The 14379-nt window shown below is 40.8% G+C and overlaps 1 protein-coding gene across 1 annotated transcript in view; it reads left to right on the top strand.

Moving 5' to 3' along the window:
* Positions 1-1959: 1959 nt before the first annotated feature.
* ELOVL5 (ELOVL fatty acid elongase 5) overlaps positions 1960-14379 on the top strand; it is a 103010-nt gene continuing 90590 nt past the window's right edge. The window contains exon 1 of the mRNA XM_049894440.1: positions 1960-2040. The gene's annotated coding sequence lies outside the window, so the exon portion shown is untranslated. The remainder of the gene's footprint in view (positions 2041-14379) is intronic.

Below are 14379 nucleotides of genomic sequence, written 5' to 3'. Positions count from 1 at the left end.
AGAAAATATTTACTGACCACTGATAATGTGCTAAGCACTGTGCTAAGCACTGGATAGAATGGAAAGTAAAACTACGGCTGTGTGGAACTTAAAAACAGATGGGGTCAGCAGACATAAAAACAGATCATCACACAAATAAATGTACAAATTGTTATAAGCCCTATGGGGGAAAGGGTGTGGTGACAGAGTGACAGAACAGGCAAATATAAGAGATAATCACAAAAATGATATTATGAATTTTGATAAGTTCTTGGAAAAAAAAGGAAAAAAACCCATTGCTGTCAAGTTGATCCTGACTCATAGAAACCCCTATAATATAGGACAGAGTAGAACTGCTCCATAGGGTTTCCCAGTAGCAGCTGGTAGATTTGAACTGCTGACTTTTTGGTTAGCAGTCAAGTTCTTAACCACTACGCCACCAGGGATCTGAGGTTATAACAACCTGTTGCCCTTGAGCCAATTTTGACTTATAGTGACCCTATAAGACAGAGTAGAACTGCTCTATAGGGTTTCCATGGAGCGGCTGGTAGATTTGGACCACCAACCTTTTGGTTAGAAGCCGAGCTCTTAAGGGTCTTATTTAGAAGAGAAGCTTCTCAGAGGAAGCAACTTGAAGCGGAGATTGGATGAACTAGCTGGGGAAAGAAGTGGGACAGGGTGATGAAGTGACCAGGCAGAGGAGTCAGCATGTATAAAAGGCCTAGAGTGAGAAGTGTAGCCTCTGGGAAACAATGAGATAAACACTGTGATCCCACTGTTGAGAGCAAGTGTAGACAGACAGTGGCGATCCGTGAACACGACAGGGAAGCAGCTCACATACATAGGTCTTCATGCCGTGGTAAAGATTTGGAATTTTGTACCAAAAATAATGGGAAAAGCTATGAAAGAATGCTTAAGGATTTGGGAAGGAACCCTGATGGTACCATGGCTAGATGCTTGGCTGCTAACCCTAAGTTTGCCAGTTTGAACCCACCCGGCAGCTCCAAGGGAGAAAGACTTGGTGATCTGCTTCCATAAATATTATGGCCAAGAAAACCCTATGGGGCAAAACTCACCTGGGTTCGCTATGAGTTGGAATCGACTCCCAGGCACTCAACAACAACACGGCTGTTGGATTGGTGTTTCTTTTTTAAAACGTCACTCTGGTTGCTTGCTGAAGAAAAGTCCTACAAATGCCTCCTTTCTTTCAGGTGTGTCGTGACCTCCACTGCTCTGCAAAAGCTCATCACATCCACCATAAGTTCTGCCTTATACTTAGCTTTTGTCACTCTATGTGCTGCTTTCCTGTATTATTCATCGACTTGACTCACTGATACACCTCACCCCAACTGCAGTCTTTTCCAGCAGGCAGGAAAGACTTCTCAACCATCTGTGTGTGTTCCCAGCACGTAGCATGGAGCAGATATACTCAGAAAATCTGTTAAACAGGATTGAGCTAAAAGTCTGATCATACCTTGCTCCTTGCCTCCCATAAAAGCATCCTGTGACCTGATTAACTCTGTCTTTAATCCAACTCCCTCCTTATTCTGCTTGCCGCAAAGACTTGAAGTTCCTGAACAAGCCCTGGGCAGCCCTCCAGCAGCCCAGCTGGCAATACTTAACCAAAAGAGGTTTTGTTCCAGGTCAGGCAGGGGTTACAGGAGGGATCAGCCCACATATGACCTGGCATTTCAGAGCCTCAAAGGTACCTTCAAAGTTCTGGCATGGAAACTTTGTACTTAACAGAGTCCTCAAGAAAGACAAACCTATCTCCAAGAGGTGCTAACACTTGACTAGAGGTGCCTTCCTTAGCTAAAGATTCCAAAATCATTAGATTCCTTTTCACCTTCCACTTACTGTGGATTCAAATACCACAATCTGGGAGACAGAAATGTGGAGAGGGCCCAAAGTTTGTCACTTGTTACAAGCTGTGGCCTTGGCCAGGTTATTTAATCTCTGAGCCTGCTTCTACATCTAAAACCTATTCTGACAGACTTGATAGGATTGAGAAATGAAAATACCTAGTAGCAGTCCGGAAACCCTGGAGGAGTAGTGGTTAAGGTAAGCAGTTCGAAACCACCAGGTGCTCCTTGGAAATCCTATGCGGCAGTTCTACTCTGTGCTATAGGGTCACTATGAGTTGGAAACGGATTTGTTCGGTTTGTAGTAGCAGTTTGTGATCAAAGTTCTGTGCCTTTAAGGGTTTTTGTTTCGGGGCGGGGGGGAGGGGAAGCGGGGAAAGACCTTTGAAACGGAAAGAAAGCCACTAGGTTGCCTTTTATCTTCCCTGGTGAATTGAGACTTTATGGAAGATAGCGGGGGTGGGGGGTAGTTATGAACATAACGTAGAGGAACATTTTCAATATCGCACGATTTATAAGGATACAAAAAGCAGATATAACTTTGATCTCGACAGGAGCCACCTTCAACTGTTTTACCCTCCCTCCCGGCAGCCTGGACAAGCATTAACAAAATCATCAAATGCAGGATTAATTCACGGATTATAAAAGATGACTGAAAGATGAGTAATTTTAAGGCTTTTCTCCAGAGGCCCTTCCCTAGCACTGGGCTGAGGCTGAGCTGCTCAAGAGGATACATTTCTTGCTGCCTCATCTCCCCCATTTTCCCTCCTCACGCGGTTCCACCCAGTGGCGTGTCTGGGGACCCGGAACGCCCTAAGCTCCAGTTTGGACGTTCTGGGCTATGGATCCGAGGGGCGTGGGACCACCGGGAGTCAAGGGCCACTTTCCATTCTTTTCCCACGGCCTAGGCCCCGGATCTCAGAACTCCGCTGGCCGAATCGCACAACCCTTCCCCGCCTCGCTCGGCGCCTCCCCTGCCCCCACCTCAGGGTGAGCGCGGGGACGAGGTCCGGTCATTGCCCGGGAATGACCCCCAGGCGCGCGCTCGGGGCGGGGACGGGCGAGCGCGCGCCTCGTGAGGCCCCGCCCCGTCGCCGGTTGCGACTCCATTGGTGCGCGGTGATTGGTGGGTGCGGCCGCGGGATGAATGGGGTGACCGCGGCGGGGGAGCGGGGCGGGGACAGAAGATGCCTGGCGCTGAAGGCAGAGGGGCGGTGGCAGCAACACCCCGCGCCGCGGGCGGTTAACGGTCCCCAGGCCAGGTCAGCGCAGGGGTGAGCCGGACCGGCAGGCTCTTGTTCCCGGCGGGGCGCCGGTGCGGGGCCGGACGGAAGTGATGGCAGACCCCTAGGGGCTACGGTCCGGACTCGGGGGGCCCGCGCACCTCAGGCCGGCGACAAAAGGCATCCACGCCCGGGTGGGTCCCTCCCGGGTGGTCGGAGCAAGGTGTGCAAAGACGGCCCGCCTAATCGGAGGAAGAGCCATGATTGCAGTCCGTGTCTCCACGATCAGTTTTCTTCCGTCCGTGCACGAGTACCGCTTTTTGATTCCACATTTAGATCCAGACATTCAAGAAATACCTAATGCGTGCATACTTTGTGCCTGACATACCCGCATCGAACAAGCCCGACTCTTTTCTGCCTTCCTGAAGCTTAAGGGCTAAAGGGAAAGTAAAAGTAAAAATACACGAGAAAAACAGTTAAAGATTGTGTGAATGAATATGTTGAACAAAGCAACCTGAGAGCCGAGGGAGAAGAAATGGAAAGTGGAGAGACTGATTTTAGCCCAGGTCATAGGGAAGACCTGTCTGAAAAGTTGACTTAAGTTGAGATCTGAAAAAGGGGTCAAGATGAGAAGCAGTTTTATGTAGAGGGTATAGCCTGTGCAGGAGTCCTGCTGCTTCAATCCCCTTTTCTCTTTCTCGCCAACATCTGATTTCCCATAGCACTTTTTTTTTGCACTCCTTAAGGCATGTATTTTTCAAGGTACTTTCTCCCATGTATTTTAGTTTTATTATCTCAATTGCTAGCATATACCAAATCCCCAAAGCATATTCAGTAAATATGTGTTTAGCATTCACTGACTTCCAGATATTCTACTAGGTGTTGAAAATGACTTAAAAAGTGCGTAGACCGTTGGTGAATGTTTCTTGAAAATTATTTCTGTCTTTTTACGCTTGTCCGGTGCTCCCACTGATACCTTTTATTCCTACTCCTTGAGAGTTTTTCTTGATTATCTAACCAAAATCCAACTCTTCAGGCTCTCAAGCTTTCAGCGCTTTAGTAACTTCTTAATTGGCTTTGGCTAGTCCAATAAACTAATTGGGCCTATCCATTAGTGAATGAAAGTAAAATGCATTTTTCTTCCCATGTAATGTTTGCTCTTGGGTTTCAATAGTAATCTGCAATGCCTTAATTTAAGATAATAAATGAAGTGGAATTTTGAGGCACTTGGCTAGCTCCACTGGGTTGAGAAAATGTTCATTGATTTTGGGGATGTGGGTTAGGGAATGAGGGCATCTTCCCATTAAGCCCCTCAAATGATAATGAAGCAGCTTGATTTGCTTACGTAGTGGCCTGCCTTGGTCTCTACCTCCTTCTTTTGAAATTTGGAGACTGTGACCCTACCTTTTTACGTGTGAATGTTTTTCTGTGGTATGAGGAAACCATATTGGGAAAGGCGCCATCTTATAACTGGACTATCGACTTAGTTATCAAAACCTAAGCACACCTTGGTCTGACAAGTAAAGTAAATAAACTTAATTTCAATTCTTCTGTTTCTGATTTTATTTTGAAAAGAAGTACTGATGTTATCTGTACTATCTATTTTTTCCTAACAATTTATCCCAAAACTGAGTGACTTGAAACAGCATTCTTTATCTCACAGTTTCTGTAGGTCAGGAATTGGGCATGGCTTAGCTGGGTCCTCTGCTTCAGAGTCCCTCACAGACAACGATGAAGGGTATTGTCTGGTATCAGCTGTAGTCATCTCAAGGTTTGACTGGGGAAGGATCATCCAAGTTTACGCATGTAGTCATTAGCAGGATTCTGTGTCTCATGGGTTGTTAGACCGAGAGCCTTGGTTCCTAGCTGCCTATTTGCTGGAGGCCCTTAGTTTGTTGCCATGTGGGCATCTCCAACATGGCACTTGCCTTCATCAAAGTACACAAGTCGAGAAGCTATTGAGAGAGTGCTAGCAAGACAGAAGTCCCTTTCTTCTGTAAACCCAGAAGTGACATTCCATCATTTTGTCATATTCTATTTGTTAGAAGCAAGTTACTAGGTCCGGCCCACTGACCTAGTGAATATCACGAGGCAGAGATCCTTGGGAACTATGTCAGAAACTGCTTACCACACTATCAAAGTTGAATAAACTGATGAAATGGATTTGGAGCTCCAGAACTGTTCCTTGCATATAGGTGATACAGCCTACTGTGTCTTATCTGCCATCTTTATCATAAAGAAAATAAATGGTCTTCTGAGAATTTAGTTTGATAAACCTTTATTGAGCACCCACTCTGTACCTGGCACAGCACATTGCTGCAAGCACAAAGGTGAGTGATACATTTCCTGCCCTTGAGTTGGGAAAGAGAGGTAGAAGCAAACAATAATGGTATGATGTTAAAAGTAATAAAAGCAAAGGCCTGTACAGAGTGCTCTGGGCATGAGGAAGGAGAAAAGAAACATTCTTTTCTAGGTTACATCCAGAGAAGCAAAATGGGTGGGGGGAGGTGGAGATAAAAATGAAAAGATAATATATAGATTAAGACTATGTAGAAGCTCATCTTATTTATCAGCAAGACATAAAAGTAATAATACATATTTTTATGCTCTGTTTTTTCTAGACTTTAAGCAGCCTAAAATTGCTTCAATTTTTATGCTCAGAGGACATATGTCTGGACAACTTTTTAAGTTTTCTAACTACATTCTATTGAAATACGTTTGGTAGAGGGCAGTGTATCATTTTTCCGTTCAGAGTGTATGACAGTAGTGTAATACTACTTAAGCCCAGAGGGAGTTGACTGAGTGTACCTGATATTAGAGCATACAGTTGATCCTCGTTATTTGCAGATTCTGTATTTGTGAATTTGCCTACTTAATAAAATTTGTTTATCACCTCAAAATCAATATTTAAAGCAGGTTTGCAATCATTCACTCACAGACGTGTAAAAAAAAAATTTTTTTTTTTTTTTTGTGTAGAGCATCGAAAAATTTGAGTCACAGGAAGTGCATATTCCCAGCTGAGGTCAAATAAGGCAACACTTTGCTTTCTTGTTTCAGAACTGTAAGCAAGTGTCCTTTTTACATTTCTTTGCTTTCTGTTGGTGATTATGCTGTTTAAAATGGCCCCCAAGCATAGTGCTGAAGTGCTGTCTAGTGTTCCTAAACACAAGAAGGCTGTTCTGTGCTTTATGGAGAAAAGGTGCATATATTAGATAAGCTTCATTCAAGCATGAGTTATAGTGCTCCTGGCCATAGGTTCCATGTTAATGAATCAATAATATACTATTAAATCAAGTGTCTTAAAGGGAAACACACATAAAACAAGGTTATGGATGGACCGACCAGTTGACGAAATTGTGATCAGAGGTTCATAGAAACCTAACGCTGTACTCTGCTACAAGCAATCGTTCGGTATTCACTAACTCAGTGTTTGTGGTAACATTATCAAACATAATAACTGTGAATAAGGAGAATTTGACTTTTATGTATTTGGAAAAAAAAAAGTACTTTTCAATCAAATACCAAGAAATTATTTGCAAAAATAACTGAATTCCAACACAAACTTGTAGAATCTCACTTGAGTCTTAAGCTGACACATTCACTTTTGACAAAAAGTAAACTTAAGATTGTGAAAAGAAATTGTGTTACTAGTTTTTGACATGTAGTCCCAAAAAAATCATTGCTGTTGAGTTGCATCCAACTCATAGCAACCCTACAGGACACAGTAGAATTGCCCCATAGGGTTTCCAAGGCTGTGATCTTTATGGCAGCAGACTGCCACACCTTTCTCCCATGGAACAGCTGGTGAGTTCAAACTGCCAACCTTTCAGTTAGCAGCTGAACACTTAACTACTGTGCCACCAGGGCTCCTTGGTACTAGCATGTCTGATATTGCAGGTACACAAAAGCAAGGCTTTTTATGACACATTATGCAGATAACTAAAACATCACCTCACCTAGAATGACTAAATTACTTGCTGCTAATTTCTACAGAACTTTTTTTTTAACGATAGAACTAGGGCACAAGCATATTCTGTATTGTATCACCAGCTCCAAAGATCTTCCCAAGCATACTACTTCACTATAATATACTACTTAACAACAAAAAATACATCCCTGAAGCCACAGACTGGGAGAAAATATTTGCAAACACATATCTAATTAAAACAAAACAAAACAAAAAAAAAACTTGTATCCAAGATATACAAGGAGCTCTTAAAACCAACAATAAGAAAAGCAATCCAATTACAAAATGGTTTAAAGATCTTGACACCTCACCAAAGAAGATATACAGGTGGCAAATAAGCATATGAAAACATGCCTAATATTGTGTATCATTAGGGAATTACAAATTAAAACAAAAATGGGATGGCATTACAGACCTATTAGAATGGCTACAATCCAGAACACTGGCCATACCAAATTCTGGCAAGAATGTGGAGCAACAGGAACTCTCATTTATTGTTAATGGGAATGCAAAATGGTCTAAGCTCTATGGAAGACGCCTGACAGTTTCTTACAAAGCTAAACACAGGCTTACTATATGAGGCAGTAATTGTGCCAGTGGGTGTTTACCCAAATTGGATGACAATCTATGTCCGCTACTGTTCTACATCCTACTTTGGTGAGTAGTATCTGGGGTCTTATAAGCTTTGAGCAGCATCTAAGATACAACTATTGGTCTCTTTCTGTCTGGAGCAAATAAGAGCAAAGAAAACTAAAGACTCAAGGAAGGAATTAGTCCAAAGGACTAATCAACCCCAGGAACCCCAGCTTCCACTAGCCTGAGACCAGAAAAACGAGATGGTGCCTGGCTGTGACTACTGACCGCTCTGACCAGGATCACAATAGAAGGTCCTGGTTAGAGTGAGAAAAAAATGTAGAATGAAACTCAAATTCATAAAAAAAAAGACCAGACTTACTGGTCTGATAGAGACTGGAGGAACTCCTGAGACTATGGCCCTTAGACACCCTTATAACTTAGAACTGAAGCCATTCCTGGAGATTACCGTTCACCCAAATAATAGACAGGCCTATAAAATAAACAACAATACCTGTGAGGAAAGTGCTCCTTAGAACAGTCATCTATATGAGACCAAAACACAACGTCTGCCTAGAAAGCAAAGATGAGAAGACAGGAAGTGACAGGACGATTGGACTAATAGAAATGGGGAGCTCCGAGTAGTATTGGGGAGAGTGCTTGACACATTCCCAGGATCGCAACCAATATCGTGGAACAATTTGTGTATAGATTATTGAATGGGAAACTAATTTGCTCTGTAAACCTTTACCTAAAGCACAATAAAATGTTTTAAAAAAAAGGAAAGAAAATCTATGTCCACACAAAAACCTACACATAAATGTTTATAGCAGCTTTATTCATAATTGCCAAAAATTGGAAGCAACCAAGATGTTTTTCAACAGGTGAATGGATAGACAAACTGTGGTACATCCATACAATGGAGTATTATTCAGTGGTAAAAGAAATGAGCTATCAAGCTATGAAAAGACATAAAATACTCAAAGACTAAACTAGTTGCCATTCAGTCAACCTTAAATATATACTACTAAGTGAAAGAAAGCAGTCTGAAAAAAACATATATTGTATGATTCCAACTATATGATATTCTGGAAAAGGCAATATGATAGAGACAGTAAAAAAAACAAAAACAAAAAACTGGTTGCCAGGGGTTCAGGAGGAGGGATAAATAGGTGAAGTACACCACATTTTAAGGGCAGTGAAACTATTCCACCTGGTACTGTAATGGTGGATACATGACATTATGCATTTGTCAAAATCTATAGAACTGTGCAAACCAGTGGGAACTCTAATGTAAGCAATGGACTTTGGGTAGTAATGTATCAATATTTGTTCAGCAGTTGTAACAGATGTACCCTGCTATCACAAAACATTCAACAATAGGAAAAACTGTGTACAGGGAGGAGAGGGGCCTTATGGGAACTTTGTACTTTCGGCAAACCTAAAACTGCTCTAAAATATAAAGTCTATTTTTTTAAAAGTCTTAAAAAAAAAAAAAGTCTACTGAAACAAGCATAGAAACAAAAATCCCACATTGCTGCTTTACACTGGTTGCACACAGCTAATTTTTGGCTAAAAGTTTAATTATCTCTGCTTTTGTTTATTTCCTAGAAATCCTTAGCTCTTTAAATATGTGACAGAATAAAAATAAGTCAATTATAAAACTTATCTTTTGGTAGCCAACGAAGTAAAAACCGCGTTGAGAATTTGGTGTGGTTTAAAACCTTATCTTTAGCATGGTTGATATTTGAGGAAGTTGAAAACTGAGCCCTGAAATCAAATCTTAATTCTGCACCAACTTCCTCTGTAGTCTTGAATATGTCACTTCAACCCTTCTGTGGCTCAATTTTCTCATCTCATCATGGTGCTGAAAAGATTAAATGAGAGTTTATTGAGAAAGGCCTTAGAAATGTATAAATAATAAAAAGGGAAAGAATTGATACCAAATTTGATTTATCATTGAAATAGACTAAGTTTTTATTTTGAGAGAGATTCACAATAACATTTATATAGAGAGTAAAATGTCTCAAATTCATAAAATTTAAGGCAAGGCTATTTCCTTTTATCATAACTTTAGTTACAGTCTTTATAGCACTTTTAAAACATTAAATATTCTTTTGGAAGGTGTTAGTTTTTTAGAGTTTGAAATTTCAAAAAGGTAGAAGAAATATCTTCATTATAATGGGGAACAGAAAAATAATGCCCTTGTATAATAATTATAAAATTATTGTAGTTAGTGTTTTCCTTCTCTTCAACTTAAGTTTTGGCCAAACAATACCTATTAAGATTGTATATTATGGATTTGGATTTCCATTATCCATTCATTCATTTGTTCATTTATCTATTGAATAAATATTTATTGAGCTCTTACCAGAGGCTAGGTTGTATTCTAAATGCTGGGAATACAGCAGTGAACAGAACAAATTTTGTGCCTTCATTGAATTTATCGGGAATAATAAATATTAAAAAGTAAATCTATGTTGTCAGACAGTGATAAATGCTATGCCAAAAAACAAAGGAAAGTAAAGGGGTTCCAGAAACAGAGGGGATGGGGAAGGAAGGACTACAAATTTAAAAAAAGAGATAAGGAAACCTCCCTGAGAGGTTTATGTTGAGGCCAGCATGAAGCAAGAATCTGAGGTTTGACGATTTCTGGTTAGAGCATTCTAGGCACGGGGGGAACTGTAAGTGCAAAGGCCCTGGGGCAGTCTAGGGCTTGGTGTGCTCAAGGAACAAGAAGGAAGTCATTGTGGATAAAAGACAGATTACCTTTAGAAAAGGAAGAGAAATGGCAAGATGCTAAAAAATCATGAAGGAGGATATAAATAATTTTAAGGATTTTGACTTTTACTTCTAATGAGGTGAAAAGTCAACGGAGGGTTTTGAAAGACAAGTGATGTGATCTGGCTTTGATTTTAAGAAGATTACTCTAGCTGCTGGATTGGCAATAGATTATAAGAGGGAAAGGCAGAAGTAGAGGCCCAGTTAGGAGGCTATTGCAAAAATTTGAAAACAGTTCCTAGTAACTTAGATCAGATGATTGTGGTGGAGATCTCAAAAAGTAACAGATGCTGTTTATATTTCAAAGGTCGAATAGGCAGGGTTTGGGTGATGCATTGCATGTAGGAGGTAAGAGAAACAGGAGCTAAGCATGACTCTAAACTGTTTGGCCTGAGAAATTGGATGAATAGATTTACAAACTTGGGGAAGACCATGAGAGGAGCAGCTTTGGGGGCAAATCAAGGACTTATTTTTATGCTCAGTTTGGATGTCATTTAGACAGCCAAGAAAAGAGGTCATTAACAGAGTTAAAGATATAAATCTGGAGTTCAGGGGAAAGATCTGGGCTGTAGAAATACATCTGTGAGTCAGCAGAGTATAGATGAAATTTAAAGCTGTGAAAGAAGGTGATATCACTTAAGAAGTGACTGTAGACAAGTGAACTGAGGATGCAGATCTCTTTCTTTGCCCAGTCACACCTGGGTACTAAAGAGCCTAAAAGAAAGTAGAGAAGAAAAGACCCAAGAATCCAGAGATAGTTCACATTGTTCATTTATTCAGCAGATACTTATGAGCATTGGCTCTTTGCCAGAGATTTTGCTAGCCACTGGGAAAACAACATGGCAGACTGGCTATAGTCGGTGCCTTGGAATAGTTCACAGTGTATCCTAAAATAATTGTATCAAGATGAATACTCAAAGGCAAGAATAGAGATAAACCTCAATACATGTTGCCAAATAATAATGAAGAGTCAAGGAGTAACAAAGTAAAAATGGGAGTGTGTACGGTAATGATTGCAAAGTCTGAGGAGGAAAGGTAACTGTCTTTAACCTCTGCCTCCGGCAAAGACAAGCCATGCCAGTAGGAACTCTTGACACCAAAATTTACAGAGAAAACAAATTAGAAGAGAAGAAAAAATGTAAGATGACTGTCATGGATTGAATTTTGTCCCCCAAAAGATGTGTATATCAATTTGGCTGGGCTGTGATTCCTGGTATTGTGTGATTTTCCTATATGTTGTAAATCCTGCCTCTATGATGTTAATGAGGGAGGATGGGTGGCAGTTGTACTAGTGAGGCAGGAATCAAAACGTAAGACTGGATTGTGTCTTGAGGCAATCTCTTCCAAGGTATAAAAGAGAGAAGTGAACAGAGAGACAAGGGGACCTCATACCACCAAGAAACCAGTGCTGGGAGCAGAGCACGTCCTTTGGACCAGTGTCCCTGGGAGGAGAAGCGCCTAGTCTGGGGGAAGATTGATGAGGAGGCCTACAGAGAGAAAAGGGATTCCCCTGGAGCTGACGCCCTGAATTTGGACTTTTAGCCTACTTTACTGTGAGGAAATAAACTTCTCTGTTAGAGCAATCCACCTGTGGTATTTGTTATAGTAGCACTAGATGAATGAGACAACGACAAAAAAAAAAAAAAAAAGATAGGGATCAACAGAGACCACATACATAGTGGAATCCTTAGCATAAAATAGTTTTGTTTTTGTTGTTAGATGCTATGGAGTCACTCCAACTCCTGATGACCTTATGTACAACAGACCTTACGTGTAACAGAACAAAACATTACCCAGCCTGTGCCATCTTCATGATTACTGGTGTGTTTGAATCCATTGTTGTGGCTATTATGTCAATCCATCTCATTGAGGATCACACTTGGCCTATATTTTAGTCGACTTTTAATTGTCATTGCACTCACCCTGGGCTCAAATTCAATAGGGTAAGCATTGATGTAAGGAAGTGACATTAAGAACTGAAGGTGACTACAAGGGCGGGAATGGCTCTAGTACAGTTTCTAGATCCCTGTTGACCAGGATATATATCTGATTCTGATGTTAATTAAAGCACTTTCCTTAAAACTCCATTATTTAATGAATCTGTCATTGAATCCTAGGTATTCTTTTGATTTATTCTAAGAAAATGACTCACGTTGGATTGGGAGATATTTCAGTTCTACTGCTTTTCTTGCATCTTTACCCATAATTGCAACGGATGATTTCCAGACATGGAGTAATTCAAACCTTGGTCTTGTTAGTTAGTTCACGCTCTAGGATATAAGATGGTTGTCACGGGAGACGTTCATCCTAAACTCTGTATGTATTGGGAACTCTAAGTCTCTAGCTGGGGGAAGAATGAGATGGCCCTACTATCTTATGTGCGAGAGGAGTCAATGGTTCTGGAATATGATATCTGATAGAGGGTTGGAACGCTGGAGCAGAAAATAGAAGCACTAGGGTCATGATGGTAAGAGGGAGTAGGAGTTCACTCATTCACTCACTCAAAACATATGTATTGAGCTCTTATACCAGGCACTGTGCTAAGATGAAGAAGCCTGGTGGCACCATGGTTAGGAGCTCAGCTACTAACTGAAAAGATCAGCGGTTTGAACCCATCGACTTCTCCACTTAAGATGTGGTAGTGTACTTCCATGAAGATTATAGCCTTGGAAACCCATGGGGGAGTTCTAGTCTGCCTTATTAGGTTGCTATGCATCAGAATCAATTCAATGACAACAGGTTTGGTTTTTTGTTTCAGATGCGAAGATCTCCAGATAAATAATTAGTAAAACCCAATATATTTCCACCTGTCATGGAGTTTACAATTCAAAGCAGAGGTTTTTAGGGTGAAGTGCATTCACCCTAGAGATTGAGCAAGATGACATAGTTAAGAAACTACAATGCAGAGTGGTAAATGCCACAGTGGAAATCTCATGGAGTTTACAATTCAAAGCAGAGGTTTTTAGGGTGAAGTGCATTCACCCTAGGGATTGAGCAAGACGACATAGTTAAGAAACTACAATGCAGAGTGGTAAATGCCACAGTGGAAATCCATACATACAGATGAAAGATTTTGTCAAGTGGCATGTGATAAAGCCATCCTTTCGGGGATGGGAAGAAAATATTAGTATTTCTAGATTTACTTTTATCTTAAAATAAGAAAAAATTTATTATTTAATGTGTGACTTGACAGTTACATAAGTCTATAAATAAAAAAATAGTACTTTGGTCTTATTGGCTTAAACCATTTTATTGATGAGAACAACAAAAAAAATTGAGAAGGCGTAAAACTTGAGACTTCAGGAGTCTCAAGTTAAAACTGAAAATTTTAAAACTTAGAGAGACAGACTTGGATAGAGTAACAGCTGGATCAGCTCTGACCTTAGACTTCTGGAAAAGAGTGGAGACTAAAGGAGACACCTTGCCAAGCTTTTCTATGCCTCCACCATAATACGCCTTTTCATATGCCCCTTTGACAGAGAGCTCTCAGGTTAACCAATCTGTATATTTCGGTTTCCACTGTAGCATTCAGCACTCTGCATTGTAGTTGTTACCCTACTTTAGCATCTTACAGGGTGAGGGGGTCCTGAAAAGTTTTTATTCCTAACACCTAGCCAGTTGCTGTTGATTCCAACTCACAGTGAGTTCATGTGTCTCAGGGTAGAATTGTGCTCCATAGGGTTTTCAATGGCTTATTTTTGTCAGAAGTAGATCAGAGAACCTTTCTTTCAAGGTACGTCTGGGTGGACTTGAACCTCCGATCTTTCAGTTAGCAGCCTGGAGCGTTAAAAGTTTGCACCACCAAAAGGCTCTGAACATCTAGCATAGTATCCGGCAAAACAAAGCACTCAATGCTTGTGGAGTTGAATAGCAGTTGACTGTTAAAATCTCAATTATTTGTGTTACGTTTAAATTACTTAATTTGTATATAGTTTGTACACCTGTATTCCTACTACACCAGCCCAGTGCCTAGAGCATAGCTGGCACATGATAA

This window comes from Elephas maximus, chromosome 1 (genome assembly GCF_024166365.1).
Source record: "Elephas maximus indicus isolate mEleMax1 chromosome 1, mEleMax1 primary haplotype, whole genome shotgun sequence".
NCBI classification, from domain to species: Eukaryota; Metazoa; Chordata; class Mammalia; order Proboscidea; family Elephantidae; genus Elephas; species Elephas maximus.
This window is presented reverse-complemented; position numbering and strand designations above follow the sequence as displayed.